The sequence below is a fragment of the Panthera tigris genome, chromosome D4, assembly GCF_018350195.1.
Source record: "Panthera tigris isolate Pti1 chromosome D4, P.tigris_Pti1_mat1.1, whole genome shotgun sequence".
NCBI classification, from domain to species: Eukaryota; Metazoa; Chordata; class Mammalia; order Carnivora; family Felidae; genus Panthera; species Panthera tigris.
The window spans coordinates 12,855,756-12,873,484 of NC_056672.1; the positions used below are offsets into that span (position 1 = coordinate 12,855,756).

The following is a 17,729-nucleotide window of genomic DNA, read 5'->3' on the forward strand; positions in this document are numbered from 1 at the left end:
TCTAATTTTCCCATCCTGAGGACCTTGCCCTGCATACCAGCCCTGAAGGCCTTCATTTCGTCTGAGTTGCAAACTTGAGGGTGGCTCCTTCAAGTTTCTAGTCCACTCGGTGGAAAGACCCTCACTTGTTTTGCCCAGTGGGCATTCTCTCTCCTCCTACAAACTGGCCTGGGTTCTGCCATCACCTGTATTCCCTATGGACTTGGAAACTAGGATGTCAGATACTTTGTGTGCAGCTGGGCCGCCATGTTGAAGCTAGTCTGTCAGGTTGGCCTGACTTCACCTGGGCCTGGAGCCTACAGCCTTGTTGGTCCAGGGTTGTGTTGGGCAGTTAGCACACGGCAGTCATGACTTTACTCTTCCTCCCAGTCAGCAAAAGCGTCACCCCTCACCTCCACTCCTACTGCCTCAACTTAAAACAATCTGGAATGGAGAACTGTTTCTTGCATTTACCATCTACCTGGCATATGCATTCTTTGACATGTAGGTATCTTCTTCCCCATCCCTTCTCCATCCCCATTGTCTATTTTTGCATTTGTTTCTCTGGTTTCCATACACGACTTTATTGTTTTACTGTGTGTCCACTTTGCTCCTTCTGCTCTGTCCCAGTGCTCCATTTTTTCCTGATCGCTCTTTCTTTCCCCTATATTTCTGCATACTTGTTCTGTCTGTGGCTTCGCACTAATGTATGTGAAGATCAGTGAGAGCTTTTCATCCCACAGACCAATGGAAAAACTGGAGAGAGCTCCGAGTGTGAGCATTACGTGGATAGAAGCGGAAGAACATACTACATTGCAAAAACAACTTCAACATGATTGGATCTTAAGTCTCAGGAGATGGTAGCCACTGAAATCCTGTACATCTATGTTAAGTTTTATCCAAGGTTTTCTTAAGCTTTCAGTTCTACTGCAAGGCATTCTACTAAACAAGCCTGTGTTTCCCATTAGCTCATAGATGAGCAGGGGTTTGGGACAAAGGTGGTATAGAAAGCTAATGCGGTGGTTCTGCAAGGGGTCTGCAATAATTATAGGAACCTTCTTTGCATCACTAAGCAATTGTCTTCAGCCAACTCTCAGTTTCCAGCTTCTTGCATCTGGTGTTTATAGTTGAAAAGGTTTGTGACTTTTCCCACGGAGGCACCTGCCGTGTTGGAAGGTCTATAATGGAGTTTTGGCTTTGACTGGAGACGGAGAGAAATGAACTGACATGAGAAAGTCGTATCTTGGTGTTAGGCTGATTTCAATAAATTATAAATTGAAGTGGCCACACTGAGTGAGGCCACCCATTCAGCCCAAGTTATATGAACAGGGGTTTAAGATGTCAGTGCTCTCATAGTTCATATTACCATGCTGGATCTAGATGGAAATTTTACTCGACACAACCACTTAAGGGGGAATATCGTGTCTGAGTTATTTTAAAAAGGCAGTCTGTCTTCTCTTAACACTTTTATACTTTCAGTGTTTTATAAGCATCTCTGTCACCTGAAATGGAGGCAAAGCATTATCGCTCTCATGTCATGGGCGAAGAGATGATGCACAGACATTAATCGACTTTCACCTTGCAGGGCAATGGCTGAGTCATTCAGGGTCACAGGTCTCCTTTTTGCTGCTTATTCTATAGGACAGCATCACCTCATGGTCAGCAAGTTAAAAGTCCTGCTCTCCTACTGATGGAGGCAGTCTGTTGGTGACCTTGAGTGACTTTCATATTCTCTCTGGATGCCTGTTTTCTTGCTGGAAGTCTAGATAACACACCCACACTTCTGACTGTATCTTTTTTTTTTTTTTTAATTTTAACTAGGAATGATGGAATCACACATGAGGGATTTCATATTATACATAAGCAGAGAATCTCCAGGTTAGAAAGGACCTAGAAAGGGCAGCTGGTGTAGGGGTCCTAAAAATTTGCCTTACAAGAAATAGTGAAAGTTTAAAAACTACAGTTTCTCAAGGCCCATCCTACTGAAATGGAAAACCTCAATATGAGGACCAGGATTCTGTGTTTTAAAAAAATCACTCCAGGGGCGCCTGGGTGGCTCAGTCGGTTGAGCGTCCGACTTAGGCTCAGGTCATGATCTCAAGATTCGTGTGTTCGAGCCCCACATCAGGCTCTGTGCTGACAGCTCAGAGCCTGGAGCCTGCTTCTGATTCTGTGTCTCCCTCTCTCTCTGCCCCTCCCCCGCTCATATTCTGTCTCTCTCTGTCTCAAATATAAACATTTAAAAAAAAGAATCACTCCAGGTAGTCTGGCGCAGGTTTAGAAATCATGGCTTAAGTGGAACCACTCCATGGGCATGGGGGCAGGACACATGCTCCTTAGGTCTGGTAAGGGGTGAGATGTGCACTTTAAATACGTAGGCCACGGGATCAGAATCCAACCCCCTTAAAAGCAAGGGGACTGAGAGGGGATGGGAGATGAGTTGGGAGGAGGTGTTGGGGAACCCTGGACTCTGCTTTTGCCACTAAATCCTTGAGCTTAAATATGGAAGCTGGTAAAATCCCTGAATGGAGCCAGCCTCGGCATTATGCAGCTGTGTGACCTTGGACAAGCCACTCCCCATCTCTGGGCCCTGGTTTCCTGTCTGTAAAATGGGAGTGTGGGCTTATTGATCTCTAAGTTGCTCCTATGACACTTTGACACTAACCTACTATCCTTTTTGATGTGGGCATGCTATGATAATAAATGCTCTCCATTATCTTAATTTTTTAATAGAATGCCTTATGGACCCAGCACTTGTCCCACTGAATCTGTTTTCAGTCACAGGCTCCCCTGAACAGTATGAATGCCGTGCCCGGTCCCTGAGACGGTGCGACTAAAGCATTCCAAGATGTTTCTTTGCCCTCTTCAGCTGGAAAAGCGACCTCCAAGTAGGTGAGATCTAGAGAAGGGAGACAGAAATCTAGATTGCAAAGGTATATGGAAGAAAATATGATTTGGTCTGCAGGGAGGTAAGTATCCTAGCAGACAGCTCTGCGGCAGGTGAGGGTAATTCTACCTGCTGTGTGCTGCTTCAGAAGGTGACCAGAGAAGGCTCCATCAACTGGCAACGACTGAATGTTCTCCAGTGACCATGCTCACCTTGCCCCGGGTCATGGCCGCTGTTGGCGGGAGATGCGCTTAATGGTTATAGTAGCTGGCACCAGCATTGGCTCCTCAGGCTCAAGTCTGGCCAACTGCAGAAGCTCAGCAAGGAAGGCTGTGGAAGCAGCAGCGTCTTGCAGGCCAGAAATGATCAAGTGTTCACCACGACTGGAAAGGAACCAAAGGAGAACAGTTTTGGTGAGAGAGCCAAAGCCGAGGAGCCAAGTAGTAGGTTTTATTGGGCTTTTGTTAGAGTCAAGGAAATTCAACGGAGGGACATTTATTGAGTACCTCCCGTGTGTCAGAAACTGTACAGGGCTTTAGGAATTCACAGACAAGCAAGGCACAGTACCTTTCTTTAGGGGTTTATAATCTGGGGAAGTAGTTCTCCCTAAGAACAAATATCATGTCATTCTAGTGGTGACAGCATCGTGGGGGAGGGGCTTACAGGGTCTTGGGCAGCAGGAGAGGAAGGCAGGTGAGGTGACATCTGAGTAGGAGTTTGCCAGGAGAAGGGGGTAGATAGGCCGGCAAGGCAGAGAAGACAAAATTAGCAAAGACAAGCATGGTGCCCTTGGGAAGGGAGAGCAGGTTGGAGGTGTGGGGGCGATAGTGACACACAGGGGAGAGGAGAATGGGGAGGTACAGCTTTGGACTGAGCTATAGAGTTGGGCTTAGTGCGTCTGTGCGTGTGCGTGCGTGTGTGTGTGTGTGTGTGTGTGTGTGTTTGCATAAGGGCTTTAGCAAAGGGAGTCTCTTGTTAAATAGTTGCACTGGTGTTTAAAAATATTGAAAAATATTGAAAAGAATATGGAGGATGAATGGGTGGAGAGCAAGGTGGAGCCAGGGGCCATATTCAGAAGTGAGCTGGGAGAAAGACAGTGGGGCACTGGGTCCTGTTGTGTCTGGGTGTGAGCAGTATGTGAAAGAAAGGTGCAAAGAACCCTTCTTGGTTTCCTGGCTTGGTCCAGGGCTCCAGAGATGCCACCTCCCTGTCCCCACTCCCTCCTGCTCCAAGTCTGTATCAGTTGGGCTGGTGGCCTCCTGCTCTCTGTTTCTAGAACAGTCTTGCCAATCTTCCTCATTTTCCTATTTCCAGTCTCAGTTAATCTTTCTTCATCTGCACCTGATTGACTTTAGGGGTCCTGAAATCATCACGTGGTTCGATACCTACAGTAGTAACAAAACTGCAATCTGGGCTGCCCCTTTCTCCGTGTCTATATAAGCTAAGTTGCCGCCTTCATCCATTAATCACCTCTGTAACTTTTTGTAGCTTATACAGCTGTGAGCTTACAGAAAGTCCATTCATCTTGACAGAGGCATTTGCTCTTGTGTAAACAGTGGTGAATACAGCCGGCACCATTTAAAGGAAGGGAGGAGAAGAAAATAGGATGAGTTGTTGTGTGCCTGGAATCTTAACATTTACTTATTTTAGGTTCTGGGTGTCTTTTATGGGCTCGAGGAGCTATATCCAACCCCCTTTCTAGAGCTGCTGTTTCTTCCACAGGCTGTTAGGTTTGCACGCTCCAGGCACCTCGTTATATACGTATATACGCTTCCATTCACGGCAGGAGGGAGTTTTGTGTGGGAGGAAGGTCTACCTAGAGAAAGGAGCGGATGGCCCAGATGTTTGATCCACTGGGGTGAGCCCCTTCAGGACAGGCGTGGGCAATGGGGCAAGGCACTAGGGACATCTGGAAAGACCTGAGAACTGGCCAGGAGGCAAGAGCCTCCCTCCCTCCTTTGCCATTCCGAAGGCAGGGTGGGCCAACCTCTCTCCAAGTTCACCTCAAGGTTTACAAGGGTCAGCGTGTTTGTGCTGGCCTTGACATTTTCACAAATTGCTCTGTAGTTGTTTTCATTAGTTTTATTCCAGCTGCTGCTCCAGGGTCCTTCTGGCAGCCTGGCCGTCCAAGCCGGCTTGGAATCCCTCCTTAATTGACTCAAGTCATGAAAAGGTGCCATCTGCTTCGAACTCTTGCCTGTTCCAAAGCCGGACAAATCCCAGGCATGCACCATAAGAAAAGCAGTAATGAGGTTCACACCTCCAAGTTTACAGTGCCTAACTCTGTCTGGTCAGGTGTTAAGTGCAGAGGTGAAGTGCAAGCCCGGGGGAGGGGGGGGGGCAGATGGCGGGGGAGGGTCTACAGAGTAAACAGGCCTGGAGAATGTGCTTCCTCCTGGGTCCTAAGTGACGCCAGCTTGGGGAGGAGATTTCACAGCCATCCTGTCAAAACCCTGCGGTTAATAACATCATGATGACCTAAATAAATTCACAGATATCAGTTACTCCCTGTGTTTTCACTTCACACCAGCCCTCCACAGATGCGCCTCAGCTTGGGAAATACTGGGGAAAAGGCCTTAGGGAGAACTGCCCTGTGAAGCTATTAGTTTTATCCCACTTCATAGAAAGAAAATAAGAAACTTAAGGAGGTTTAGGAAGAAGAGCCACTGTCGCCATGATGCAGCCGATGCGTGTTGCCGTCCAAACACTTTCTCGTTTCATATTTATTATTTAAAAGAGATACCAAGGGCAGTGTCAGTGGAGCAAAATATTTATTGACTTTCGTGGAACATCCCCCAATAGCGACTTTTTTTTAAAAAGTTGTTATACCAACTGTAGTGTGAAATTGACTTCTATCTCCTCCAGTACAGTGTGCAGTCAGAGTGCCTTTCTTTGACACATTCCGAGACATTAATATGGACCCAAGTTCAAGCATGCCTCAGAAAGTTACATGCTAAAGAGGGGCTCCAGTACACTGCTGTTTGTTTATCAGGAGAGATGAGTCCCTACTGGAAATCAGGAAGCAGCAGGATGGTCTAAAATGTACTGCTAGTGTAGGGCATGGGAGGTGGGGGCCAGTGGCAGAAGGGGAAGCAGTAAATGAAACCCAATTTAAGATCTGGATCAACCAAGAGCTACGTGTAGACCTTGTTTGGATACTGACTTGAACACACAGAGTAACTATAAAACAAACAAACAAAACCTGAGGGGTGTCTGGGTGGCTCAGTCGGTTATCTGTTGGACTTAAGGTCAGGTCATGATCTCATGGTTCATGGTTCCTGAGTTTGAGCTCTGCATCAGGCTTTCTGCTCTTAGCCCAGAGCTGGCTTCAAATCCTCTGTCCCCTCTTGTCTGCCCTGCCCCCACTCATGCACACATGCTTTCTCTCTCAAAAATAAATACACATTGAAAAAACCTGAGATGATGGTGGGGGGGAGGGGGGGTAAGATACTGATTGGATATTTGGTGACATTAAGAGTGTATTTTTTTTATGTCATTGTGATTATGTTTTTTTAAAAAGTTCTCATCTTCCTATCTTTTGGAGCTATGTACTGAAGTATTTACAGATGAAATGATATAACGTCTGAAAATTGTTTCAAAATAACCCAAAGGGTCAGGGTGGGGGTTAAGTGTATGGCAAGGGAGGGGGGGCAGGAGATGAAAAAAAGAAACTGGCCTTGAACTGGTAATTGTTGAAGATAAGAGATGCTTACAAGAGTTATGGGTTTTGCATATTATTTTCTCTACTTTTCTATGATGAACATTTCCATGATGCAAAGTTAAAAATGAAAGCCCTCAATGGCTCTGATCTCTGCTAGCTTTTCTTTGGAGGGGAGGGAAAAGGTATTAAGGATCCCATCTCCAACCCAGCATGGAATTCTTACTTTTTTGAAATTTATAATCAAAGAAATCTCAATGGGCTCTTCCTAATGTTATGAATCTTTGATTATATGATTCTGTAAAACTCTGTTCAATTGATATAGTAGTCACAGCAATCATCAGTGCTGTCCCCCACTGGGGTTGGGGAGAGGCAGAAAAGAAAGGGACTGCTTCCCACTGGGACGTGGTTGATTTTTTTTTTTTTAATGTTTATTTTTAACAGAGAGAGAGAGAGAAAGAGAGAGACAGAGACAGAGAGAGAGAGAGAGAGAGTGAGTGTGTGTGTGTGCACGAGTGGAGGAGGGACAGAGGGAGACAGGGACAGAGGGTCTGAAGCAAGCTCTGTGCTAACAGCCGAGAGCCGGATGTGGGGCTCAAACTCACGAACTGTATCGTGAGATCAGGACCTAAGTCAAAGTTGGACACTTAAACCGACTGAGCCACCCAGGTGTCCTGGAAGTGTTGGTTTTTTGCTTCCACAAAGTCAGGACCTGGTCTGAATGGCCATGATGGGGTGGGGTGATGTGGGCTATGCTTTTGGGCACTCATATAAATGATGTAGGGAGAATAGTTATGGTTTAGGTGATAAAGCTCATTTTAAAGAAACTACATCCTAGGTTCAAAAATAACTTATACCTTAGCCTGGATTTCTGATGCCATCACACCTGTATTAGTTATCTGTGCTGTGTAACAAATTCCCCCCAAACCATTAACCTTTATTATCTTACAGTTTCTTTGCAAGGTGGTTCTGGCTCAGAGTCTCTCTCTCTGTCAAAGCTGCAGTCAGGCATCGTCTGGGGCTGTAGTCATCTGAAGGCCGAAGGGAGGATCTGCTTCTGATTGCATTCACGTGGCTGTCGGCACACTTCAAATCTGTTTCCAGATTCACGCCCATGGGCCTGTCTGCAAGGCTGCCCCATGACATGGCAGCCGGCTTCTCCTAGAGCAAGTGAACCGAGAGAGCATGAGAGAGAGCATGTGACAAGGAAGCCACAGTCTTTGTATATCATAATCTTGGAACCAATCACTCATCCTTTCTGCTGTATTCTATTTTTTTTTTTAAGTGAGTCACTAAATCCATCGAGGGGGAGCGATTCATCCTCATTTGCCTGGGACTTTCCTACGTTAACGCTGAAAGTCCTGCATCTTGGGAATCCCCTCAGTCCGGGGCAAACCACAGTGACCGGTCACCCTGAATCAAGGCTACACTCAAGGGGAGGGAATTACACAAGGGCGTGAATACCGAGTGTGGGGGATCGCTGAGGGTCACCTTGGAGGCTGCCTGCCACAGCAACTTTTCTAAGATTTGCTTTTCTTCATTACTGAAAAAATCAGGCCTGTGAGCCACTTTGTGATTTATAAAATACACGTCTCAGTTTTTAAACGATATAATGAATCATGTTAAAGTGAATTGAATAAATAGACAAAGCAACTTTAGAAACAGAATTTTATTTGAGGTGGGTTCATGAGATTTATTATATCCATTGTATTTTTTATTCTCCTATCTAGTCATTATTTCAAAGCAAATATTGAAGTTGGCAAACCAGTTCTGTCTTTTGCTTTGATTTCCAGAATTTCTGGTTAGATTTATGACCTAATTTTTAAGAAAAGTTAACTTCTGAACTATAAAAGTATCATGTTTCATTATAGGCTGCGTGGAATCTAGAGGAGTGATATGAAGCAAAAAGAAAAACATCTGAAGATTTTTGCTAATTTCTGTACTTTGTGTGTAACCTGAATAGTACATTTTCTATCTTTTCAAAAATTCTTCATCCATGTGCTCCTTAGGGTTCATATTTTTCCAATTAAGAGGATGTACCCTGATTTTCTTCACATTTTCTCTGTGGCTAGATATTTTAATAATTATTATTTTTTGATAGTTTAATTATTTTGAATTTCAGAACATGTTTTAAAAATTTTAACCCACGTTTGACCATTCTGACTCTGACGTAGAAGTCAATTCATTCATTCATTCATTCAGTCAGTCAGTGACCCTTATTTGTGAAGCTCTGTGCCTCCGGGAGAGGAGTGGTTGCATAATAGAATGAGGAATTTGAAAGAGGGGATTGAGTTCTGGCTCAGTTTTTCCCTCTTTCGGGACTGACCTGCCAGCAGAGAGCTCCCGTTCTGCTCTCCCAAGGCATCCTCTATATAGAGCAGACTTTGCCTCTGTTGAGGGCCTTGTAATCATTCAGTGCTGCCCATCACTGGGTGGGTAAGTTGGCCTAATTCTGAAATCCGGCATTAGAAAGCTCATTTTTGCTACATCACTAAGCCACATCTTCCCACCCAACCTTTTGGGTGATGTCTTAGTCAGTGAAGGCTTCTATAACAAAAATATCATAAACTGGATGGCTTAAACAACAAACATTTACTTCTTACAGGTCTGGAGGCTGGGAAAGCCCAAAATCAGGGTCCAGCATGGTTGGCTTCTGATGGGGGCCCTCTTCCTGGCTTGTAGCTGGCCGTCTGCTCGCTGTGTCCTCACATAGTGGAGGGCAGAGAGCTCTCTCGTGTCTCTTCTTACAAAGGCACCAACCAACCCATCATGAGGGCTCCGCCTCACCTCCCAAAGGCCTCATCTCCAAATACCGTCACGCCAGGGATAAGAGTTTCAACATGTGAATTTGGGGGAAACACATTCAATTTACAGAAGCAATAAGGTTGTTACCTTCATCTCCTTCTGTCTGACTCCTGTGACTTTCTCTCAGTCGGTTCCAAACTTGGGTGAGGAAGGGACACCCTCAAATATCAACAGCTGAGGTCTAGTGTTTGGGTGTGTGTGTGGGGGGGGTGGGAGGGGGGAGTGGGCTGATTTGGCTGAAAGGCCAAAGCACTAGGCCATGTCTGAATACATATATGCCTATATATAATATATACATATGTATATAAAATATATACATACATATATAAAATATATACACATATATGCATATCTATGCCAAATAAATGCAACAATGCTATATATAATATATATAATAATATACAATAATGCTGTGCACACTCGCCTTAGGATTTAATGCTGCAGAGGGATACATATATGCACATAGAAACGTGTGTATACACATACATTTGCTACATATAATAGAACAAATTTTCCCCAGTAGCCTTTAAATTCAAAGTCAGTAAAGACAAGGAAGGGACTGTTTCCATATTTCTGCTGTCCTCACTCAAGGTTAGCTTTTTTTTTAAATTTTTATTTATTTTGAGAGAGAGATAGAGAGTGTGCTCATGCGGGTGTGGGGGAGGGCAGTGAAAGAGGGAAAGAGAGAATCTCAAGCTGGCAAGCAGGCTCCGTGCTATAAGCCCTGAGCCCCAGGTGGGGCTCGATCTCATGAACTGAACTGTGAGATCATGACCTGAGCCCAAACCAAGAGTTGGACGCTGAAACGACTGAGCTACCCAGGAGTCCCAAGGTTAGCTCTTTGAATCACTGGGGATTTAAAGTCCTTGGAAAGACAGTATGTGGATGGCAAGAAGTTTAGGACCTGGTCCTTCTTCTGACCACATCACTGGCTGTGTGACCTGGAATGGTGTGGTCTTGCTTCACTGCCTGAGTTTCACCGCAGCTAGTAGGGTAGAGGCTGTGCTGTACTGGCTCTCTCAGTCCTTCCATAGGTGTGTGCTCTGAACAAACAGCCTATGATGTGTAGGTAGCCAGAGGGAGATATGATGGCAGGGAGAAGGTGGGAACGTTTGAAGACACAGGAGATAGGGTAGTCCCCACCCCCTGGAGAGTGGTAAACTATGCAACTGGCAAAGGATAGAGATCCAGACATTTCAACTGAATGCATTGCCTACCTCATCAAATAAAAGAATGATAGCGGTAACTGTAGTCGATTTTTGCACCCTTTAAAAGAAAGGTAGCTATAGGTGTAACCGTGCTTGGCACTCCCATTGGGTGATGTGACGGACACACACAGTGGTGCACCAGCCACGGACCCTTCTCCATGGCTTGCCAGCTTTGGCAAGAGAATTCACCTGTGAGCTCCAGAGAAACTGCTGCCTAAGGATGGGACAGGTCAAATGCTATGGAACTGGATAAACCAGAAAATGACATCTGAGCCTTTCTGTTTAAGTTGTCAAGTATTTACCAGATGAATTCCATCCGGAGAGCTCCCCTATGATTCATGTTTGGTTCTCTCACCTGGCCTCTCCTACAGAAGGCATGATAAATATTTATTGAATGTACTGGCACATATTATTTATAAAACCCTGTGCTTGGGTTGTGGTTAGGTAGGGACACATTTAGAGAAGATTTTGTGTTTGCTACAACTCTGTGCTAGAAAGATCTGACTCAAGATGCTTAATCTGGGTTGCTTAAGTATTTACCTTGTTCCCTTGTATTTTCTGCTTTTCAGTTCCTACTCATTCAAGCACTTCCCCTCCCTTCCCTCCACCCCCACCTGTAGGCTGTCACCTGCTTTGGAGGACAATTTTCCTTTTTTAAGCTTATTTATCTATTTTGAGAGAGAGTGAGCAAGTATGGGTGTATGAATAGGGGAGGGAGAGAGAGGATCCAAAGCAGGCTCTGCAGTCAGTGTGGAGCACAGTGTGGGGCTCGATCTCACGAACTCTGAGATCATGACCTGAGCTGCAGTCAAGAGTCGGACGCTTAACCACTGAGTCAGGCTTAACGGATAGAGCTTACCAGGCGCCCCTGGAGGACAACTCTTTTGGAGAGTTCCTAAAGCCTTGGATTTTCCAGACTGTTCCATTGCCTCTCAGACACCAGCTCACCAGAGTTTGCCCTGAAACGCACACAGTGATTTCTGTGCTAGATACTGACTTTTTGGTATTTCCTGCTGGAGCTTTGTTTGGGTGGAGTCCCCTTTGGAAGTGCCAGGGTTTTCCTGTTTGTGCAGTTGCTTTGCAAAACCTTAAATAAACTCTGTTGTGGTGTGTTCAGAATCATAACCACTCAACAACTATTTATTAAGTAAGCACCTACTAGGAGCCTGGGCACTGTTCAAGCAGCTGGGTATACAGTGGTGACCTCAGGGGACACCGCTTTCCAAGAGCTTTCAGTCAGGCCCAGGACACAGACTGGTAAGCAGGCATTTGCCCTCTCCACGTGGTGAGAGCCGCGAAGGATAAAGTCCAGGGTGCGGGAGGAGAGGCGAGGTGCAGAGAGCAGAGACAGCGGACCCAGGGTCGGGACGGGCAGGGCTTGGGAGTGTGGGTGTGTCAGCACAGGCTTCCTGGGGCCAAATCCAGCTAGGCTGCACCCCAAATCCAAGAAACTAATTTTCATAGAACCTTTTCTCATTTATCTGCGAGGAGGTGACTCAGCTTGATTTGCAAGAACACTTTTTCAAGTCTTTTTATTAACTTGTTTTATTTTCTATTTTTTAAAATTTACATCCAAATTAGTTAGCATATGGTGCAACAATGATTTCAGGAGTAGATTCCTTAGTGCCCCTTACCCATTTAGCCCATCCCCCCTGCCACCATCCCTCCCTTGACCCTCAGTTTGTTCTCCCTATTTACGAGTCTTTTTTTCAATAGCTTGAGTATCTCAACTCCCTCTGTTTACACTGAGCTGCTTGTTAGCACGGAGGCACCAAATCTCCTAGGGGCAGAAGCAGGGACCAAGACCGCCCGCTGGAGGGAAGGTCTGGGACAGGGGAAGCATTGCATTTCCTGCTTGGAAGGAGAAGGGAGAGGTGGGGTCAGGCGGGGGCGGGTGTGGGGTTGTGGGGAGGGAAGTGAAGTGCTCCCAAGATTCCAACAATTCAGGTCTTTGTAGGGAACTTCATGATTTCATTTGTAGTGAATTTTAGGGATGTCAAGCAGGCACATCTCTCTTCAAATACCAGATAGGCAACCAAACCCTGTTCCAGAGCCCCCGGATGTAAATGACTTGTGCATTTTCTCTTTTTAGATCATCCAGACCATTGTTCCCCTCCATTCGTGCAAATGATAAAGACCAACTTCTTGCCAAAAGAAAAAAAAATAGGGTGTGTGAGATGCGGAACGGTACAAAGGATTCTGTGCGTCTCGCCAGAGGGACGGAGTGGCCTGCGATTAGTCTTGGATCTGCTTTTGATCTCTTGGTTGGGCAATAAAATACCTATTTACTTAATTTTAAAATGTGTTTCTTCAAGAATGATTTACACGCGATAAAATGCACTCGTTTTAAGCATACCATTCTACGAGTTCTGACAACTGTGTATACAGATGCCGCTACCTACCCATCCAAGACACGAACATTTGCAACCCCCAAAGCTCCCTTAGGGCTTTTTGTAGTTACCCCAGCCCCAGCCCCAGGCAACCACTGACCCACTTTCTGTCACCAGAGATTCAGGTTGCCTGTTTCAGAATTTCCAATAAATGGAATCACACCATCGTGTTCTTCTGTGTCTGGCTATTTCACCCAGGATAATGCTTTTGAGATTCAGTCTTGTTCATATGTCCTTAGCTCATTCCTTTTTTATTTAAAATGCCGATTTTTGGAGCAGCAAGCAATCGTGCGGCATATCACTCAGTGAGATGAGCAGATCGAGGAAGTCCCTCTGGTCTAAAAATTCTATCAACGTGCCCAGGAAGGGTAGGCCTGGGAACTGCATCAGGTTAGTCCAGATCACGTTGGAGAAGCAGCCAGGCACACGAATTTCTGAGCGGCAGGAGCCCAGGAGAATGGGGAGTGAAGCCCTCGGTGAACGACAAGACGTATTAACAGAGGATGGCAGGGCTATTTGTTCGGTTCTGTTATGAGCTCAGCAAAATGTGACAATCCTGGGAAACATAAACATCTATTGCTGTGTTTCTATGTGTGCTTGCCTCAGGAGACCCAGCAGGGAGTGGCAGGTGGCAGGACTGGAGTCAGGCAGAGATTACCGGGTAAAGTGGAATCGCTACTAAGCTATGTCAGTTGCGTAGCCTATAAATACGAATTATAATGGGAGTTAATATTTATTGAACTCTCACTATGCACCTAGCTCCGTTCCTTATACCCACCATATCCTACGAAGCAAATGCCTTTAGTCTCTGCCCGCATCCATTCTGTCTCTTTTCCATATCCCTGCACACTTATCGCTGCAAGCTGTGTGTCCCCAGCAGCCGGTGTGGCGGTGGCTCCACGTTGGGCAATAGCCCTCGAGCTACGCAAACCACTTTGCATCCCAGCCCGGAGAGCAGAAGTGCCTGGGACTTCCAGGTAACCAAACAGGGCAGGGACAAGCGCCCCAGATTCCCATGTCACCTGCTTTGTCTCCCCAGTTCACGGTATTTTGCGTGACTCAGTGTTGCTGGGCCTCCCTCCCTTCGTTGTCCCACACTCCTCAGCTTCTGGAGCTGTGCTTTCTGGGCCACTTCCTAATACATCATGTCCACCTGAGTCTGTTTCTGGGGACCCCAAACTTAGACAAAGCACTGTTACTACAGTTGTTTTACAAATAAGGAAACTGAGTGTCTCTTTCTCTCTCTCTCTCTCTCCCCCTTCTCTCTCTCTCTGTCTCTCTCTCTCTCTCTCTCTCACACACACACACACACACACACGCGCACATGCACACACACACACACACACACACACACACACACACACACACACCTCCAGTTAGCTCCTACTCATCCTTCAGATGAGAACCTGAACTTCACGATCTCAGGCAGCCTTTCTGGACTCCCCAGCCATGGGAAGTCCTCTGCTAATGTTCTCAGAATCATCCTATATAGTACAAATCTCCATGGTCACTTTGTTTGACTATTTCACCAACGACCATCTCCTCTGCTGCCTCCAGGAGGTCAGGGGCCCCATCTCTTAGCGCCCTCACCTGTATCCCCAGCACTCGAGCGAAGTTTCTAGAACATAGTAATTGCTCAATAAATTTTTTCTGAACGAATGATTTGAAGTTCCTTCAATTTTCTCACAGGCACTCACTGGCCTTCCAGATACATCTCAGCCTCTGCATGGGCAAGAAATGCATAATGTATAACCCCCAGGGGTGATACAAGACCTCTCACCCACATCTGTTCTTCTGGGTATTTAGGGAAGCACAATATCCAGGGCAAGGTGACATTACTTTGCTCCGGGGGACCGAAATTTAGCATCAACTGTAGAGTTGAATCCAGAGGTGAGCCTCGAAGCCTGGGTAAAATTTGAATGGATTATTAGGAGGAAATTTGAATACTATTTTAATGAACTATAATGCCATTTAAATACACACACATTGTGAATAAAATACACATTCTTGGATCCCTGTACTTCTCCTCCAAAGTACACTTAGTCCCAAGTCCTCATTAGGAAGCTGATAAGGTTCTATTTCCCTTCTATTCCAGCAATGCTGATTCGCCAGCTATATAAAATTTACAAACTGCTTTGGAAGCATTTGTGGAGAAAGGTGCTATATGAATGTATGAGATTATTGAAATGAATGCTGATTTAGAGATGTCCCAGGTGGATAGTTAAAATATACCTGGGCACACACATACACTCATACCCACGCTCAGGGTACTTTCTGCTCTGATCAGCGAGGATAGATTTTCCTACCTGACAGGTGACTGTAAGTCAAGAAGTGTGTTTTAATAGTTGCCAGCTTTCTGCTGCTGTGGGCTGCTGTCTCAGGCAATCCTTCACCTCCCGGGACACAGGACCTGAAGGATCTTGACACGTTCTCTCCAGTGCGCATGGAGAGGTGGTGTTCAGCAGAAAGGTAAATATTGGCATGCTGTACATGAGTGATGAGTATAAATAAGGCAGGATATCCTTGGACAAGTTCACCACTGGACCCATCAGGTTTCTTATCAATAGGCAATAAAATAAGAAATCACGAGTTTCCCAGGTTTTTGCCAAATCAGAACAAGTTACTTTTGTAAAAGCTGGCAGGTATTTGAGAGTCAGTAAATGCTGAGTAAATAATTCTGAAGGTAAACACATGTCCTTATTTCTACAAACCCTGATTACTGGATTAGATTACTGAACTTGCTCCTTTTGACTTTATCCCTCATAATCCTGCCCATCAGTGTTTGCTCAGAGGAGCTCAAATAAACCAGGCTGCTCTATACCCCAGTGCCTTTACACGTGCTTTCCTTCGTGCTTGGCCTGCAATGCTTTCCATTAATCCAGGTGGGCTGGGGGCACTTTCAGATATTTTAATACCCAGTACTAGGAAAACTTGTAATTTCCTTTATGAAGCTTTTCTCGACAAATTGTCCTTCTCCTAAAACTGCCATTTTTGGGCCCATACAAATGCAACTGCACATATCTATTTAACATAAACAGGTCTGGGCTCTCTTGGGAAGTCCCTGCTCACACTCTGTACCCTCTGAGGCCATAATCAATACTTCATTGCCATCCAGTTGCCCCCTTGTGACCTCTCAAGTCTCTTCCCAGAGCATTTTGAGTAATGTGTATTTTACTCAAATGTTCAAAAGGGAGAAAAGGAGAGACATTGAACAGAATGCGGCCAAACTTCATAAAAATCGCCACCATTCCCAAAGCGTTTCTCGTTTTTTTTTAAATGTTTACTTATTTTTGAGAGAGAGAGCGAGTGTACGTGCATTGGGGAGGAGCAGAGAGAGAGGGAGAGAGAATCCCAAGTAGTCTCTGTGCTGTCAGCATAGAGCCCGACACAGGGCTCAATCTCACAAACAGTGAGATCATGACCTAAGTCAAAGTCAAGAATCAGATGCTTAACCCACTGAGCCATCAGGTGCCTCCAAAGCCTTTCCTCTTATTACCAGTGGCCTTCTCTCCTCTCTCTCCTCCATTCTCCACTGTCTTCTGAACTCCTTCCACCCTGGATGCCTCACTGTCACCTCTATTCCATTTAGCAATTTAGCCCTTATAACCCTTACTCCTGCATAAAGGAGGAATCCTCAAAATCCTTTGCATCCTTGAAATTTTAGTTCCTCTCAACAGACTAGCTCTTTGAGATTTCTCTTAAAAGGCAAAGGTAAAAATATATATATATTTCTTCTCTTTCTGCTAAAACCTGGCACAACTTGATGGTAGGAATCGAGCCTTATACACTTCTGTGTCTCCCATGTAAAGTATTTAAAATATTTGTGAATGAAAGAATAAAAGAATATAGCCACAGATTAAAATCCCTCAAGATCCATTGTGATCATGACTTTCTTCTGCTCAAACTTTCTTCTACTTTCTCAACTCATGCTGTGGCCAACTGTCACTTCTCTCTGACTCTAGAACTCCGCTCAGCTGGATGGGCCCTCTCTCCTCAAGGCCCCCATGCATACACAATAACCTTGCCTTCAGGTGTTCATTTGGGTTGTGTCTCCAAGGCCTGGAATAGCCTATGTCATTGATGAGAGCGGTTGGTGGTGGGGTACCTTCACCATATTGAAGGCCAAGGTGAATGCAGTTGGTCTAGTCTTGTAGGTCCATTCAAGTCCTTCCTACTCCTAAAGGCTCAATACCCAGCCTTCCTCAGGACATTTCACTGATGTCTTCCGGCCAGGTATAATTCACTCTCTTGAGTCCTCAGGATATAAACCTTGAATGCAACAACTCTGATGCACTTAATCATCCAGACGTACATTATTGTGGAATTTTGAAGTGGGAGGTTTTGAGAACATTCTTCTTCCCAGAATGTGGTCATGATTAGATCTATTTACTAAAATTTCAAGGGTTTCCTCCCCTGCCCCAGTTCCAGGCTTGGGGTAGGTGTGTGCTTATCTAACCCCTTCAAGTTATGTGGATATGTGAGCGTATTTAATTTGCTTTGCCCAATGAAATGTAAGCAGAATTGACATGAGCCCCCTTTGTGGAGGAAGCTTTCAGAGGAAGAAGCGTTAAGAGCTGGTGAGTGATCAATCACTCTGTCTTTCTCCTGACATAGTGACTGGCAGTGTTAGAAATATCTGGTGGAATGTTTATCAGCATGGGTTCTTGAGTAAGGAAGCGTCCAGCAGATTCATAATGGAAACACGACGTGAGCGAGAAGTAGACCTTTGTTGTGTTATATCACAACATTAGCTTTAGAGGTGATTTGAATAATTAATAACATAAAGTATTATTATAGCACAA

General features: G+C 45.3%; 1 long non-coding RNA gene across 2 annotated transcripts in view; it reads left to right on the plus strand.

Annotated features, from left to right (window-relative positions):
- Positions 1-12,851, plus strand: part of LOC102968931 — a 31,147-nt gene extending 18,296 nt beyond the window's left edge. The window contains exons 2-3 of one of the 2 annotated variants that reach the window (XR_006210432.1): positions 2,713-2,871; positions 12,630-12,851. This is a non-coding gene — a long non-coding RNA (uncharacterized LOC102968931). Of the gene's footprint in view, positions 1-2,712; positions 2,872-7,475; positions 7,779-12,629 lie in introns of those variants that run through there. The other variant, XR_006210431.1, reaches the window with a different exon arrangement.
- Positions 12,852-17,729: the final 4,878 nt, after the last annotated feature.